The following is a 15,476-nucleotide window of genomic DNA, read 5'->3' on the forward strand; positions in this document are numbered from 1 at the left end:
TAAAAAAATAATGCAGTGAACATTTTTTCTAGTGGCCACTTGATTTTGATCTGGGGAATTTGGGATAAAACATTTTTTAAAATCTTCAAGTTTTTATTTAGAAAACTCATCTGTGTTGTTAACTCATAGAGAGAACAATGTATCAATAAAACAGCAGAGCCCAGAAACAAGCATGTAATGAGAGCTTGGAATATAGAAGAGATGCCTTCACAAGGCAATAGCTAAAGGACTAACTATTCAGTAAACTGTGCTGAGACAATTAGTTATACATATGGAAAAAAATAAAATTTGACCCCTACCTGACATTATACACAGAAATAAATTCCAAAAGATGTAAAGATATAGATTTGAAATACATAACTATAGAAAATTTAGAGAAAATGTAAGAGATTTTCTTTATGATGCTGGGATAGTAAGGGATTCTTAAGTTACAAAAAACACAAGTGATAAAGAAAAATCTGGATAACATGACTACATCAACATTTTTTCATAAAAAAATTCAAGTCACAGACTGGAGAAAATATTTTTAAAACATACAACTGAACAAAAGATAAAATCCAAAATTGATAAAGAATTAACGCAGACAAACAAGAAAAGTGGAAACAACTTATTGAAATATGGTCAGAGGGTGTAATAGGCAGGTCACAGAAGAAACAGGAATGACCAATGAACACATGTAAAGGTGCTCAACCTCACCAGTACTCAGGGAAATGTGAATTAAAACCACAGTGATATGTATTCTGACCCATCAGATTGGCAAAAAATTAAAAAAAAAAAAATAAGACTGACAATATCAAGACTGATAACATGAAGAAACAGTGGGTCTCATATATTCTATCCAAGAGAGTGAATTCTGCAACAATTTTGGAGAGCTATTTGGTAATTTTTTGTAAAATTGACCAAGCACCAGCAGTGACTTAACAATTCCTGTTTTAGGTATAGACCTAGGAGAAATTCTGGCATATAGGCTAAAAAAAACATGTACATGGATGCTTTTTGCAGCATTATGTGCAATGGTAAAAAATTAGAAACAAAATCCACTAATAGGGGAGTGGATGAATACATCGTGAGTTATTTAGATAATAATTAACCAGATTGCTTGTATTGACATGGATTAATTTCAAAACATAATTTTTAGGGAAAAAGGCAAGGTATGATGCTATATATGTAAATAAAAGGACTCTCTATATATGGTTATTAGATACTCACATTTGCAGAAAAACATGAAATATAAAGATAACACCTAAACTCGAGGAAGCACTTCTGGGAATGGAAGATGGCTACAAAAAGGGTTCAAGTATATCTAGAAGACTTAGCTTCTTAAAACATCTAAAGTAAAGATGATAAAATATAAACATTTGTTAAATCTGCATGGTAAGTAAATAAGCATTCTATTTTCTGTATTTGCCTCTACATTTGAAATATTTTGTAACAAAAATATTTCATATTTCATGATTTCATAATTCTCTTTAGCATTGCATTTTCTCATATCAGTCAGATCTAACTTTATTATTTAGTTTTCATTTCTGTAAATTACACTTATTTTTTCTCCAATATATATTGTAATGGTGTTATAAATGGATTTTTTCACTTAAATAAAAGTAAAAAAAATGTATATTATATATATTCGGATACTCAAAGTGGCTTTTATTTAGTAAAAAAATATATAATGGAATCTTTATAGAGGCTACTGAGGCTATTGTAGACCATGGTTACTTAAGATATTGTTGCAAGGCAACTATAAAAATTGATGATGAGTATGCTCATTTTCCCTGCAGAAGCAGGAAGAAGCTTTATGAAAATTTTCCTTCTCTGTCCTCATGGGCAATGCCGCCAATAGAGAGCTTAAGGCTGCATAGGCAATACTCTGGCTATATGGCCACAGCTAGTGTTGAGGACAATGACGGGAAGACAGTGGAATCAATTCCCCTGGATTTGCCATGCCTCCTCCTCATTTACCGTCAGCCTGCTCTCCACTGTGTGCACCATTCTTGAGGTACCCAGTGCCCTGTTGATAAGCAAGTATAAACTCCTTAGATGGCTTTCAGGGCTCCACATGAGTTGATTTTGCTTCATCTTTCAGCTTCACCTCCCGTTTCTTTTTCCAGTTCCTCCATGCACAGCAACCTCCATTACTCCTCCATGCCTGTGCTTGTGTTGTTCCCTCTGCTTAGAATGCCTCTGCTCTCCATGTCTCCTTCTTCCCTTGGCCAATTCTCACTGGCTTTCAAGATCTGCCCCAGGCATTGTCTTCTACTTTCATCTTGAACTCTGCATTGAGCTTGCACTCCAGGTTGTTCTTAGGGCAGCAGCAAAACTTGAAGGAGGTGCCAACCATCTGTTTTTGTGTCAGCTGACTAGACAGTACAGAGAGAACTTCATTGAAATTCTTGATTTTAGGATGGTATGGGAGGAAAGAATGCAACCGTTGCATTGATAAGTAGCAGAGAGAGCCACAGGACCTGAAGGTGCTCTATGGACAGAGGTGAGATACGTCTTGAGTAGTACTTGTAAAGACAAGAGAAAAAGAGGACAAGTCCTCCCATCCGACCTCATACCTTGGTACCTCAAAGTCCTCCAAGAAATTTGACAAAAGCCCAGAAAAAAATGGGGGAGGAAACTCAAAATAGATTGATTTATGCTATTTGGTGTAATGGGGGCATAAAAATAGAAAGTATTAATAGAGCAATTTCAAAAGTTTTATTTCTTTAACTCCTGGCTTGGTGGACTGGTATTCTACATCCTAAATTTCTGTTTGGATGTGGAGACTGAGTTGGGTAGTGATGTCCTTCGAACTGTACGCTTCATCCTTCTTCATACTGCCCACGTCCCATTTAATTCTTCCAGCCTGGAGTGCTAATGGTAGCTTTAGAATCCCCTGGACGACTTTTATTCTTTATTTTAATTTTCAGACGTCTAAGTGATCCCTTTAATATTCTAATACAGGCATCTTTCTCTTTATAAAATTTTATTTCTTCTCAGGTCTGCTTCCTAGCTGTATATCCAGACACTAATCTATGTCACAACAGATATGAACCAGGAACTTCAAAGTGAGTAAATTGTCAACTTGATTTTCCTGAGCTGGCTTAGTTTCACATTATGCTGTCTCGCTCAGAATTCTTTGTTGCTAATATTATCAAGCGAGTCAGACAAGAAGTGGAATATTGAAACTGTAGAACTAAAGACAGATCTTGACACAGAATGAGAGGTCATTACTTTGCCACTTCTTTCTAATATGTCACAGAGACTCTACTGGGTAAAACTTACCTCTTTAAAAGACACTACCAAGCATTTTGACACAAGGCAACATGAATGAACAAATTAGACCAGAAAACTATACTTAGTCTTTTGAGCTGTTCCAAGTTCAAAATGCTAAGTGCAAAATAGGAAGTCATAAACACCTGACCATCAAGTGGCCTAGTTATTGACAACCATCCTTTTAGAACCCATTGAGCTCTATTTATAGCAGACAAACTAGACGTGTGTTTCTGTGACTCATTCTCATCATACCACAAGGTACAAGGTGAAGACTGTATTTTCTTGGATAAAATTATAAAGAACCTGACTTGATCCCAAATTATCTTTGATGTAGTACAATTACATGGGAACGTTACTGAATTGTATTTGGGGCAATTTTAGATTTCACGTAACATTGAGCTTTTAACATCATTTGAGATGTAAGATTTTTCCATTTCTAGTGAAGAGGAAGTAGGTAAATGATATGTTCTGAAATCATTCTCATAAGACTCTAGGTCACAGAGCTACCTTGTAGCATAACCCACTTCATTTGGAAATGGTAGTCTGGCAGAACAACTGTTTTCTGAGAAGAACTGTGAAATACCCTGATATCCTTCCAAAAGCCAATGACTCTTCCCTTAATTGTCTGTACAGGTACCTTTGACCCTATCCACTATTGTTTAGTCAGATGACCTGCCCAGCCAACACCTTTAAAAATGAGCGCTTCAGGAACTAAAATCATTAAACTTGCTTCTTTGGAAAGTCACTTTTAATGAAATTTATAAAGTCTGAAAATAAAATATTTCTAACACTGTGCTTCAATTTAGTAGTATTGTGCTTCTGGCCTCCTAGGGGGAATAGGTCTGTTAAATTATCTTTTTCTGCTTCTTATGATAAAATTATGATAGTGATCTCTGCATTTATGAAGTTCTTTTTCAGTTTTTGAATCTAGACTAATTTAAGGGTACATGTAGATCTCTTCAACAAATTCTGTTCAATTAGGTAGAACTATTAGTTTTACTAGATCTGTGACATTGATCAATACATCTAGAAACTGAGTGTTGTTATTCTGAGCCTATTCTTCTTCACTTCATCTGCATATCGTTTTGGGAATCTTTCATGAAGAACTGTTTAAATGTACTTTGGAGGTAATCTTTTACAGCCGTTGGTAGCTTCAATTTGACACCAGGAATGAAATTACTACTATGGGCCTACTGATGTGCTTTTTCCAGGGTCCACAACAGAGTCAGGGTTCCTGCACAGATGCCATCTTCCTAGTGGGCATATGCAAGGACTTTTGATTTACTCTGTGACTCATTTTTGAGCATAGCTTAGCATTTCCTTCATTACGCAAATATAGAAAGAGTATGTTGCTTGTAGATAAAAGGAGTAAGAGAAACACACATTGCGTGAAAGCTTCACGGATTAAGTTATCCAGAACGGATGAGTGTCTGGAGCACTGGACTTATGTCTCTGCCTATGCCCTGGAGTGCCTGCCTCCTATCTGACACGATCTTTACATGTTTAAAAACAGGGGTCATGACCTTCTTCTGCCTCTATTTTAGTCAAGGCATAGAGTCCTTAAAGTCACTGAGAAAAACTAGCCTTGTAACCATCCCTTGACTACTGAATTAAAGGAAAATATATTTAAGTATAAATGGCTGTCCTAAATTTAGTTACCATCCAAGGGCTTTCTATTTATTTTGGATTTTTTTTAACTTAACCATTCTTTTGTAGGGAACAGAAGGTGGTTAATGCAGTATTCTTATTTACTTTTCTGATAAACACGAAAATCCCCAAAACTATCATAACAGAAGAGACAAAATATGGCCACAAATTTAAGGTTGATGACATTTTCAAAGATTTACAGGAGTTTGTCTAAACTGAAAAAGATTCAAAGAGGGAGACTATTATTCATGAGAATACTATACTGCCCATATACCCCCATATATTAATGAGAAGAACATTTGGAAAGTGGACTGACATCAAATTATTTAGCTATGTAGAAAAGCTACATCAGAAATTTACTGAATTTGGGAGTCAAACCTCCCAGAGGTTAAGTGATCATGTTACAAGCTACTTAATTTCAGGTTGGAGGAAGTAACTTTTACCACTGAGAGTGAGGAAGAATGCAAGATGCCTTCATGGTAGGATGCTAAAGAGATTCAAGCACCTGAGTTAACATAAACCAACTGAGGAATTAGGAGGTTAGCATAGTCACACATGGTATCGCACTAAAAAAGAAGACTCACTGAGGAGTTGCTGAGTCAAATCCAGTGATGAACTGGGGCAGGATCCTGGGAGTCAAGGGAGGGAGAAGCCACACAAGGTTCCCAGGGTCAAAGAAGAGAAGAGAAAAATGTGAGACAGGAGTTCAGGACGAGGCAAAGTCAGGTAGGAGCAGGATTTTTCAAACTTTGTTTTGCACGAGAATCGTTTAGAGAAAATGTTAAAAATACAGATGCCAAGACCCTACCTCTGATCCACTGAATCTGAACCTCCAGGATGAGATGGGTTTCAGTTGTCGGTGTTTTTAAAAACCTCTGGGTAATTCTGATGCACAGAGAAGTTTGTTAAAAACTGGTTTGGAGCATCCAGACCTCTCAGGTATATTAGGTAACTTTTTAAAGTTATTTCTCTGAAGAAGCAAGCAGTGCCTTTCATGAATGTGTCCACGGCCATCCAGATAATAAAATTTGATTTTAAACGTTGCTAGGAATAGTGTGGGTTTGTACACTGTGGGGACCAAGCTACAAACATAAAAGAAGTGTGGGAGTCAAAATGATGAACTGTCTTGCCTAGGCTTCAGTTACTATGTCTTACACTGCTTCCCAGGTTTGAGAATAAGCTGAATTGGACTTAAAGGTCAGAAAATTATTTTGAATATTCGTTCTGCACTAACTAGTTTATTTGTGACCTTGGCAAGTCATTTAACAGTTTAAGCCTCATTTTTTTCTCCTATATTAATGGGATACAAATTCCTGCCTTTCCCATTAGGTAGGAGAAATTACTTTGAAAATTTTAAATTTTACTCTAATGGAAATTTAAGTGGATCAAAAATGTAAACCCTAAGATGTGGATGTGCAAAAATCTAAAATATGAATCTATTTTATATAACTGAACTTGCCTTTGCTTTTAAGAGTTAAATCTTCCAAGAATAAATAACTTCTTTGTTGCTTTCCAGTGTATTCAGTCTGATCTGGCTATTTTCTACTCATATTTATATATTATACTACTGTGCAGTTCAAAACATAGTCACGTTTGGGAAAATTCTCAACTGTCAGGGTTTGCTCCCCTTCTCTTTTTTACTTTTCTTTTCCAGGGGTGTCTTGAATAAGAAGCTTCTGGAGCAGAATGAGCAGTTGGTCAGGGACCTTTCCTCTCTGAGTTGTACTTCATACCATTCATTGCTAGTCTCTGCCACAGTTGGGCAGATTTCTCTGTCTGCTGGTCTGGACAGATTTCTGTATCTGCTGAGGTGTGGCTGGTCCTGCTTTGTCATTTGGGGCATTACGCTGGCACATGTCCCCTGTTGTGGTGCAGGGGCAGGACTCTGTGGGGCTGTCGTCAAGTCCTCCCTCAACCTTTGATACTCTACTGTGCTCATGTCCTATTAGAGGCAGCAACACACCGAATACGGAGTGTTTTAGGGCAAGGTCTCAGAACCAAACCTGGAGCCAGAGATTTGAGTGCCTGTGAATTCTTAAGGAAGTATTCCCAGAAGAAACTGATAGAGAAGTAAAGGAAGCAGGATATGGAAGGGGGAAAGGCAAGCAGGGTACGAGGTCAGGTGAAATTCTAGCATCAGCTCAAGTCTGCAGCATAAATTATACCTCACGTCTTGTTTCATCTTGCACCAAGGGAGCTGGGCTTTTTCACTCCTGCATCAGTTATTCATTAGCTGTAAGGCCGGGGTGGGAGGGGGTGGTAAACTCGCACTTCCAGCAAGCTTGCTTCTGTAACCCAGAGGCAATCCTCTGTAAAATATCATGGGTGCAACTGTTTAACAGAACGGCGGAAGCTGAGGGGTGGATGCATAGAGCTGGGGTCTGAGGGTAGTTGGGCAGGGGGCCAGCAGTGTCTGTTACAGTCCACCTTGTACTATTTTTCCATTAAGTTCACAGTTTTTTAAAAATCTGATTGGTTACAATATCTGTAGAAAAATGTATAAGAGGGCTTGGTGACAAGCTTTAATCCCCACTGCTATAGTTGGTCCCAAGACCAAAACTGACTTTCAGAATCTCCCTCCTCTATCAAACATTTCAAACTCACCCTAAACTAGTTCTTCTGCTGTTCTAGCAGACAGCCTAGTGGGGTGAACCAGACCATTATTTGAGGAGTCTGAGCTCTGGTTACCTGCACTGAAGGTTGCTGTAAATGTTCATTTACAGTTAAAACTTGTCATGTGGGTCACTGCCATGTACTTCCTGTATAACCAAGTAAGCTGATATTAGGTGACACCCCCACAGGTAACAGGTATATACTTTAGACAAAATAACAAAAAAACAACTACCTGAAGGCATTGGAGGAAACTTGAAAGATGGAAGATTTTTGAGAGGAGTCAGCAGTGGGGTGAAGGGAATGGTATAGATGAAAGGGTTTTCTCATTGTCATAGCTTCTAGCTTATGTACTATGTAAAGCATAGAAAACTGCCATAGGAAAACCTGCATTTTCTCTGGACTGAAGAGCCAGATGACCAAGTTTGAGGCAACTACAACAACTGGTAATATAGGGAGGAGTCACAGAAAGCGGGGAGCCAGAGACAGGAAACCCTAAGTTCCCTGCAAATTTTGTGTATAAACTCTAAAAATTTCTAGATAACTCCTGAACCACATATGTTTGAAGAAGAATGTGCTACCATGTTAGGGACAAAAAACACCTGAATTAGTATTTGAGCTGCTTCCCAGGAGACAGAGTTTCCAATCTTAGTCCAATCAAGTTAATTACTTGATAAAACAAACAAACAAACAATGAAGATCAACATTCTTTAGAACAATATAACAGAATTCAGAGTGTCCACGGCATAATGTTCAAAATGTCCATGATACAATCCAAAACAACTTGGCATATGGAAAAACAGGAAAATGTGACCCATTCTCAAGAAAAAAGAAAATCAATGGAGACTGACCCTGAGATGAAACAGATTTTGGAATTAGCAGACAAAATTTTACAGCAGCTATTATAATAATGATAGGAAAATATGCTCATGATGAATTAAAAACAGGGAATCTCAGCAGAGGGTTAGAAACTGTAATGATCAAATGGAAATTCTAGGATTACAGTACAATATCTGAAGTAAAGCTGGTCATTGGAACACTAAGAGATGCTGAGAACCAAACCCTAGCTTGAATATGTAATAGTAACACTAAATCTTTATGATGATAGGCATTAATTATCCCTGTTAAGATGGAAATCTTTTCCTTTACCTACTGGTGCATTGGTGAAGAGTTCAAGAGACCCAGTGGCAACCAAAACTTTACATTTAAAAGAGCTCTTAGTATGCCTTCCTGGAATCATTCCTCTCTGTGAACTAGAGCCTTTAGACCCACAGAGTTTAAGATGCAAAGTTGGGAAGCATAGATTCTACAAATATATCATTGGATGTAACAGTAAGCAGGGAAACTCTGGCTCTACCCCTTGGTTCTGGGACCCATGTATTATACTGGTTGAGAACCCCATGCTGTATAATGGCTGTCATTTTAAGGTTTATATTGTATCTTGAGGGACAGTCCCCTACCTTCATAGGAGATCATCTCTAAGATGATATCTCAGTGCCTTTAAGAGGTTATTCCAATACCCTGTCAGGGCAGCAGTGTCTGGATTGTGTGGTATGTGGTAAGACCAAGGGATTCTGTGATCATATGTCTACTGCTGTACGACCATCACAATAGAGTGGGTCCTTTAGTCCAAGGGGATATTTTTCAGGATCCTGTGTCAGTAAATAAGACATTTTCTGAGCCCTTAGATATGGTTCATGCCAAGGCACTGTGGTCAGGGGAGGCAATCCCTTTCCTCTTTCAATTCTGATAAAGAAAAATTGCTTCCCTTTCCAGGATGAAAGCAGTCCAGTATAATCAACTTGCCACAAAGTAGCATGTCTTCTTTTCAAGAGATGGTAGTGTATCAATGACTCCACCTTGATCTTTTTTGCTGGCATATTAGACAAAAGTATTTAGTGTCAAAAGCTAGATCATCCTTGAGGAGAGAGAAGCCCATGAACACTTTCTATCCCTGACACCATGGCTATTCTGTTTATGAATCCATTGGGCAAGCACTGAGTAATCAAGGACAAATGCCAACTGACATCAATTTGATGAGTCATCATGGTCACCTAATTATTTAGGACCACTTCTGCAGTGGGTGCTCTATGGTTAGTGTTAAAGTGCGATACAAATATTTTTTTCTACTATGATTACTCTTATTCCATAGATCAAAGAAACATTGTTAGGGTTTTATCAGATCCTCAGTGTGTACACTCCATTTATACATTCAAGAACTGGAATAATGACCATTGGATGAGTCTGTAGATCCTTGGGACACGCTATCTGTTGAACATAGGCCAGGGCTCTATTTATGACTGGATATCCACATGCCCATACTCTAATAGGGAAATCAGGATAATGCTTTCCTTTCATGGATCAGTTCAGACCCAAACTCCCTTAAAGATCTGCATAATCTTCTGTCTTGAATATACAATTACTGAGGTAAATGGCTGCAGGTCCAATTGGGAAAGGACACAGAGAATCACTACTTTTAAAACATGTTGTGGCATTGCATCTTCCTTCCTCAGGGGCCTAATTTATTTTAATCTTTGGATTCTAGATGTGAAAATTGACTCAGGTGTGGAAACTGAGCAAGCGATGATAACTTTTAATTGTGGTGGTCAATACCAGCATTCTTGATCTCTTTGTGTATATATATCCTCCTTAGTTAATCGTCACTATAAGCCCTAGATACACCATATCTGTTAGTCATTGACATAAATCCCTGAGAGCTAGGGCTTCTGGTTATCATTTTGACCTTACTACCCATTATGGTAATTCCATTTACTTTGCCTCTGATGGTTGATTTTTAGTGCTGAATAATATTCCATTGTCTGGATGTACTACAGTTTATTTATCTATTCACCCACTGAAGAACATCTTGGTTGTCTCCAAGTTTTGGCAATTATGAATAAAGCTGCTGTAAACATCCATATGCAAGTGTTTGTGTGGACATAAGTTTTCAACTCCTTTGGGTAAATACTAAGGAATGTGCTAGATTGTATGGTAACAGCAAATTTAGTTTTATAAAAAAACGCCAAACTGTGTTTGAAAGTGGCTGTACCATTTTGCATTCCCACCAGCAATGAACGAGAGTTCCTGTTACTCCACGTTCTCGCCAGCATTTGATGTTGTCAGTGTTCCCAATTTCAACCATGGTAATAAGTGTGTAATGGGATCTCATTGTTCTTATTTGCATTTCCCTGATATATGATGTGGAGCATCTTTTCATATGCATATTTGCCATCTGTATATATTCTTTGGTGAGGTGTCTCTTAAGGTCTTTGTCCCATTTTTTAACCAGGTTCTTTATTTTCTTACTGATGAGCTTTAAGAGTTCTTTGTATATTTTAGATAGCAGTCCTTTCTCAGATGTGTCTTTTGCAAATATTTTCTCCCATTCTGCGGCTTGTCTTTTCGTTTTCTTGACGTTCTGTTTAACAAAGCAGAAGTTTTTAATTTTAATGAAGTTCTGCTTATCAATGATTTCTTTCATGGGTCATGCTTTGGTGTTATATCTAAAAAGTCGTCACTATATCCAAGGTCATTTAGGTTTTCTCCTATGTTATCTTCTAGGAATTTTATAGTTTTGCATATTACATTTAGGTCTGTGAACCATTTCAAGTTCATTTTCGTGAAGACTGTAAGGTCTGTAGTCATTTTTTGCATGTGGATGTCCAGTTGTTCCCATGCCATTTGTTGAAAAGACTCCATTTGCTCCATTGTATTGTCTTTCCTCTTTTGTCAATGATTAATAGACTATATTTATATGAATCTATTTCTGGGCTCTATATTCTATTGCACTGATCTCTTTATCTATTCTTTTGCCAATACCACACTGTCGTGATTACTGTAGCTTTATAGTAAGTCTTGAAGTCAGATAGTGTCAGTCCTCCAACTCTGTTCTTTTTCTATATGGTGTTGGCTATTCTGAATCTTTTGCCTCTCCATATAAACTTGAGAATTAGTTTGTTTATATCCACAAAATAACTTGCTGTGATTTTGATTGGGATTGCAATTAATCTGTAGATCAAGTTGGGAAGAACTGACGTCTGGACAATACTGAGTCTTCCTAGCCATGAACATAGAATATCTCTCCATTTATTTATTCTTCTTTGATTTTGGTCATCAGAATTTTACAGTTTTCCTTATATAGATTTTGTACATATTTTGTTAGATTTACATCTAAGTATTTCATTTTTGGCATGCTAATGTAAATGCCATTGTGTTTTTAATTTCAGGTTCCTCTTGGTCATTGCTGGTATACAGGAAAGTGATTGACTTTTGTATGTTAACCTTGTATCTTGCAACCTTGCTACAATCACTTATTTGTTCTATGAGGGTTTTTTGTCAATTATTTCAGATTTTCTACATACACAATCATGTCACCTGCAAACAAAAACAGTTTTCTTTCTTTTTTCCCAATCTGTGTATGTTATATTTTATCTTCTTGTCTTATTGTGTTAGCTCGAGGCCTATTGTATTTTACAAGCCTGCAAGAGCAATTCAAGCTACATATTGGATCCAGTTTCAGATTTTCTAGGAAGTTAAATTCTGAGTCAGAGGAGGTTGCCCACATATCAGCAAACTTTCCCTTATCCAACGCTATATTCTAACTATCCCTCTTTCCGCATCTAAGACCCTCCAGATTCATTCCAAGACATATCTTTCCAGTTTATGCTGATACATAATACCACCTGAAGGTCATTGAGTATATAATCCCTTTCCTCCTTTAACTGGATAACTTTCCCCAGTTGGGTCATCTTTGCCCTTATTTCTTGATTTGGTGTCCATGGTGGGCAATGGGTACAGATTTTGAGAAGAATAGCATTTTCCTGCAAGATTTATGTCTTGGTTGAGGCATCTGCATGGTCTTTAAGCATGGGGGTTCAGGGAATTTGTTCTATCCTCTAACACGTCCACAAGGTTCCAGTGAATCTGTGGGTACTAGGAGGTCATGTGTATCCAGCAGGTATTCTTATCCCAAGTCTCAAGCTCCCATTAATTCCCTACTGGGCACTTGACTTTGGCATAGGAGACTAGCCAGCTTGAAAATTTATTCTTCTCTGAAGTTCTGCTACTTTACAGTTAAGTCCTGTACCTGGCCATCAGTTTGGTTTCTCCTTTGACTATAGGGGATACAGGTTTCTTTAAATACTGCCTTGGAGGCTCTCTGACTGTCACATTTTGCTTTAAGTTGGTAATTGGCTATGTTTGGCCTGTCATTTTCTCTCTTCGATGCATCAGCACCACATAGCAACAACCAACTAATTTCAAAGTCCTTATGAGTACTATTTCCCTTATACCTTTCAAATGCCAAGGATAAAAGCCAGTATATCTCCTTCTACCTGTATGTACCCTTTCCTAGTTCACCAAAGGTGCCTATACAATAGCAACATAATTGCAGCATGCTGGGGCTCATCAACGTTCCACATACCACTGTGATGTGATCCTCATTGATATGTGGTCTGTATGTGACCCAATTCTAGACTCTCATCCGTAGAGTCAACATTCTCAGTCCACTTTATGTACCAAGGGTTTTAATTTTCCAAGAAGCAGATCCTGAACAAAGGATTAGAATGCAAGTTATTTATTTAAAAAAATGTTCCCTGGAGAGAGCAATAAGAGAGTGGGAGAATTAGAATATGGAAGGAGAAACAGATAAGACAGGTTACAATTTTGGGTGAAGTTCTAGGTTCAGCCTGATCTCATGAGGTGTATACATTTTACCTTGGAGTTTGTTTTATCTTGAGGCAGGAGAACTGGGCTTGAGTACTTCTCCACTGGCTGTCATCATTGGCTCCTAGCCATCTTGAAGGGATTGTGAACTTCCTGGCACTTCTAGTTCTCCATTTGGGCAGCCTTATGAAGGACAAATGGCCACTGACTGCAGTAAAGCACATACAATCTGGGGGATACATACAGTGGTAAAAGGAATCTGAGAGTATCTGAGTGGGGCACCGAGAATATCCACGGCAGATCCTCTGAGAGACTTGCAGAAGCCCAAGGAAACAACATACCATCACACAATGTTTTTAGATTCCCCCAAACCAATCTGGATGTTTCTAGGATTTCCCCACCACCTGAAGTTCAACTCTGAGTTTGGAGAGAGGCAAGAGTCAGCCAACATTACTCATATCAAACCCTTTGCCCTTTCCTTACTCTTCTTCAGTTTATCCCAGCATCAGAAGGGCTTTTACATTTGTTCTTAGGGAACTGTCCTTCTATCACATCTTTCTTCTTCCTTATTCTATGACTTACAGAAGAAATTCTGTGATTTTAAATCCCCTGTGGCATGATACCATATTTTCAAAAAACCTATTTCTGTATTTTTAAGAAAATGATTTTCTCTTTCAATAAAGCCTAGCTCAAGCAAAACAATAAATGCTTTTTTCAACCTTATGCCTCGTATTGGCCTAAAAATTCTATTTTGAAACTTCGAGCCAAGCAATGACTCTCCTGAACTTGGCTGAGTACGGCTGCTCCTTGCAGCAATGGGTGCCATTGATTTAAAAGGTAGTGTTGCCAAGGGGGCAACTGTGATGAACAGAATATTGGTTTACAAGCTCAATAATGTCATCCTTGTCAAAAAAATAATTATAACGTTGTTGAACATTCATGATTCTTCTGCACTATAATATTCTTGTAATTCTACTCCTGCTGTTCAGATTTTCTTTCTTCTGCTCAGTCAGGCAGCATCAGTTGTCTTCTCTCTGTTCTCTTTCTTTTCCTATTTGCCTCCAATGTCTCTCCTAAGTCATCCCACCCTCCTTAGTTTGTTTCTTCTAATTTGCTTAGGGTTGGGAAACCGGATAAACCAGCGTGTTGGAATTGTATGTTTAGGAGTTTCAATGATTTAGATGAGAGAATAAGTTTTCTTCCGTGGCGTCGTCACATTAATGGCTTATTTGTGAGTCCTCATGACAGAAACTCCAGGTACTCAGAGCTCTATGCGTGTGCATGTGTGTATGTGAATGTGCACATGCATATGTGTATATGTGTGTGTTTTCTGTTCTTCTAGGCACTTTTAAATAAATGATTGCGTTGAAGTTGCTAGAAATATGACCTTCTATAAGTGGGAAGAACCTATTCTCAATAAAATGATATCAATTATTCGTCAAGTCTGCTCCATCTTTCACAAATTAAAGAAACTTAAATATGGAAAATTCTGGGACTTTTCAGGTCAGTCTTTTTTTTTTTTAAAGATTTTATTTATTTATTTTTTTCCCCCAAAGCCCCAGTAGATAGTTGTATGTCATAGCTGCACATTCTTCTAGTTGCTGTATGTGGGACGCGGCCTCATCATGGCCAGAGAAGGGGTGTGTCGGTGCGCGCCCAGGACCAAACCCGGGCCGCCAGCAGCAGAACGCAAGCACTCAACCACTAAGCCACGGGGCCGGCCCTTCAGGTCAGTCTTTATTCAAAGACCCAGCTTACTATAGGTTTGCATGCCCTTTAAGACAGGAAAAAAAAGATCTGGTTTAATTACTGAGGGAGAGGCAGAGTTGGACTGAAGAAAAAGGGAATATACAAAGCTCCAGGAACATGAATGGACAAACTTATATGACAATCAAATTAACAGGCCATGTGTGAGGCTGATTGTAGATATGGGGTCTATGGCTTTCAATTAACCAGACCACACTGAGACATCTGGTGCTCTGAGTGTATCACATCATTACCACTGATTTCCAAACTGGAGGGCTGCTCTACTTTCTCAAATTTTTCTTTAGAAAAATATTTTTATATTATTCAATGGAAAGCACCACATCCAAGGTTATATCATGAGCTGGCTATTCTTTCCCCATTCACATAGTGAAACTGTTGTCGTTATGTTGCATTCCTGATTCACATATACATTCTGAGGAAACCAGAATAAGTTTAGGTAATTCTATGACTATAAGAGTTTTGGGAGTGGGTGCTGGACTGGTGGAATGGAGGCCATTTTGAAGGTATATAGGGGAGGCAGGGGGGCTTCT

Source organism: Diceros bicornis, chromosome 1 (genome assembly GCF_020826845.1).
Source record: "Diceros bicornis minor isolate mBicDic1 chromosome 1, mDicBic1.mat.cur, whole genome shotgun sequence".
NCBI lineage: Eukaryota > Metazoa > Chordata > Mammalia > Perissodactyla > Rhinocerotidae > Diceros > Diceros bicornis.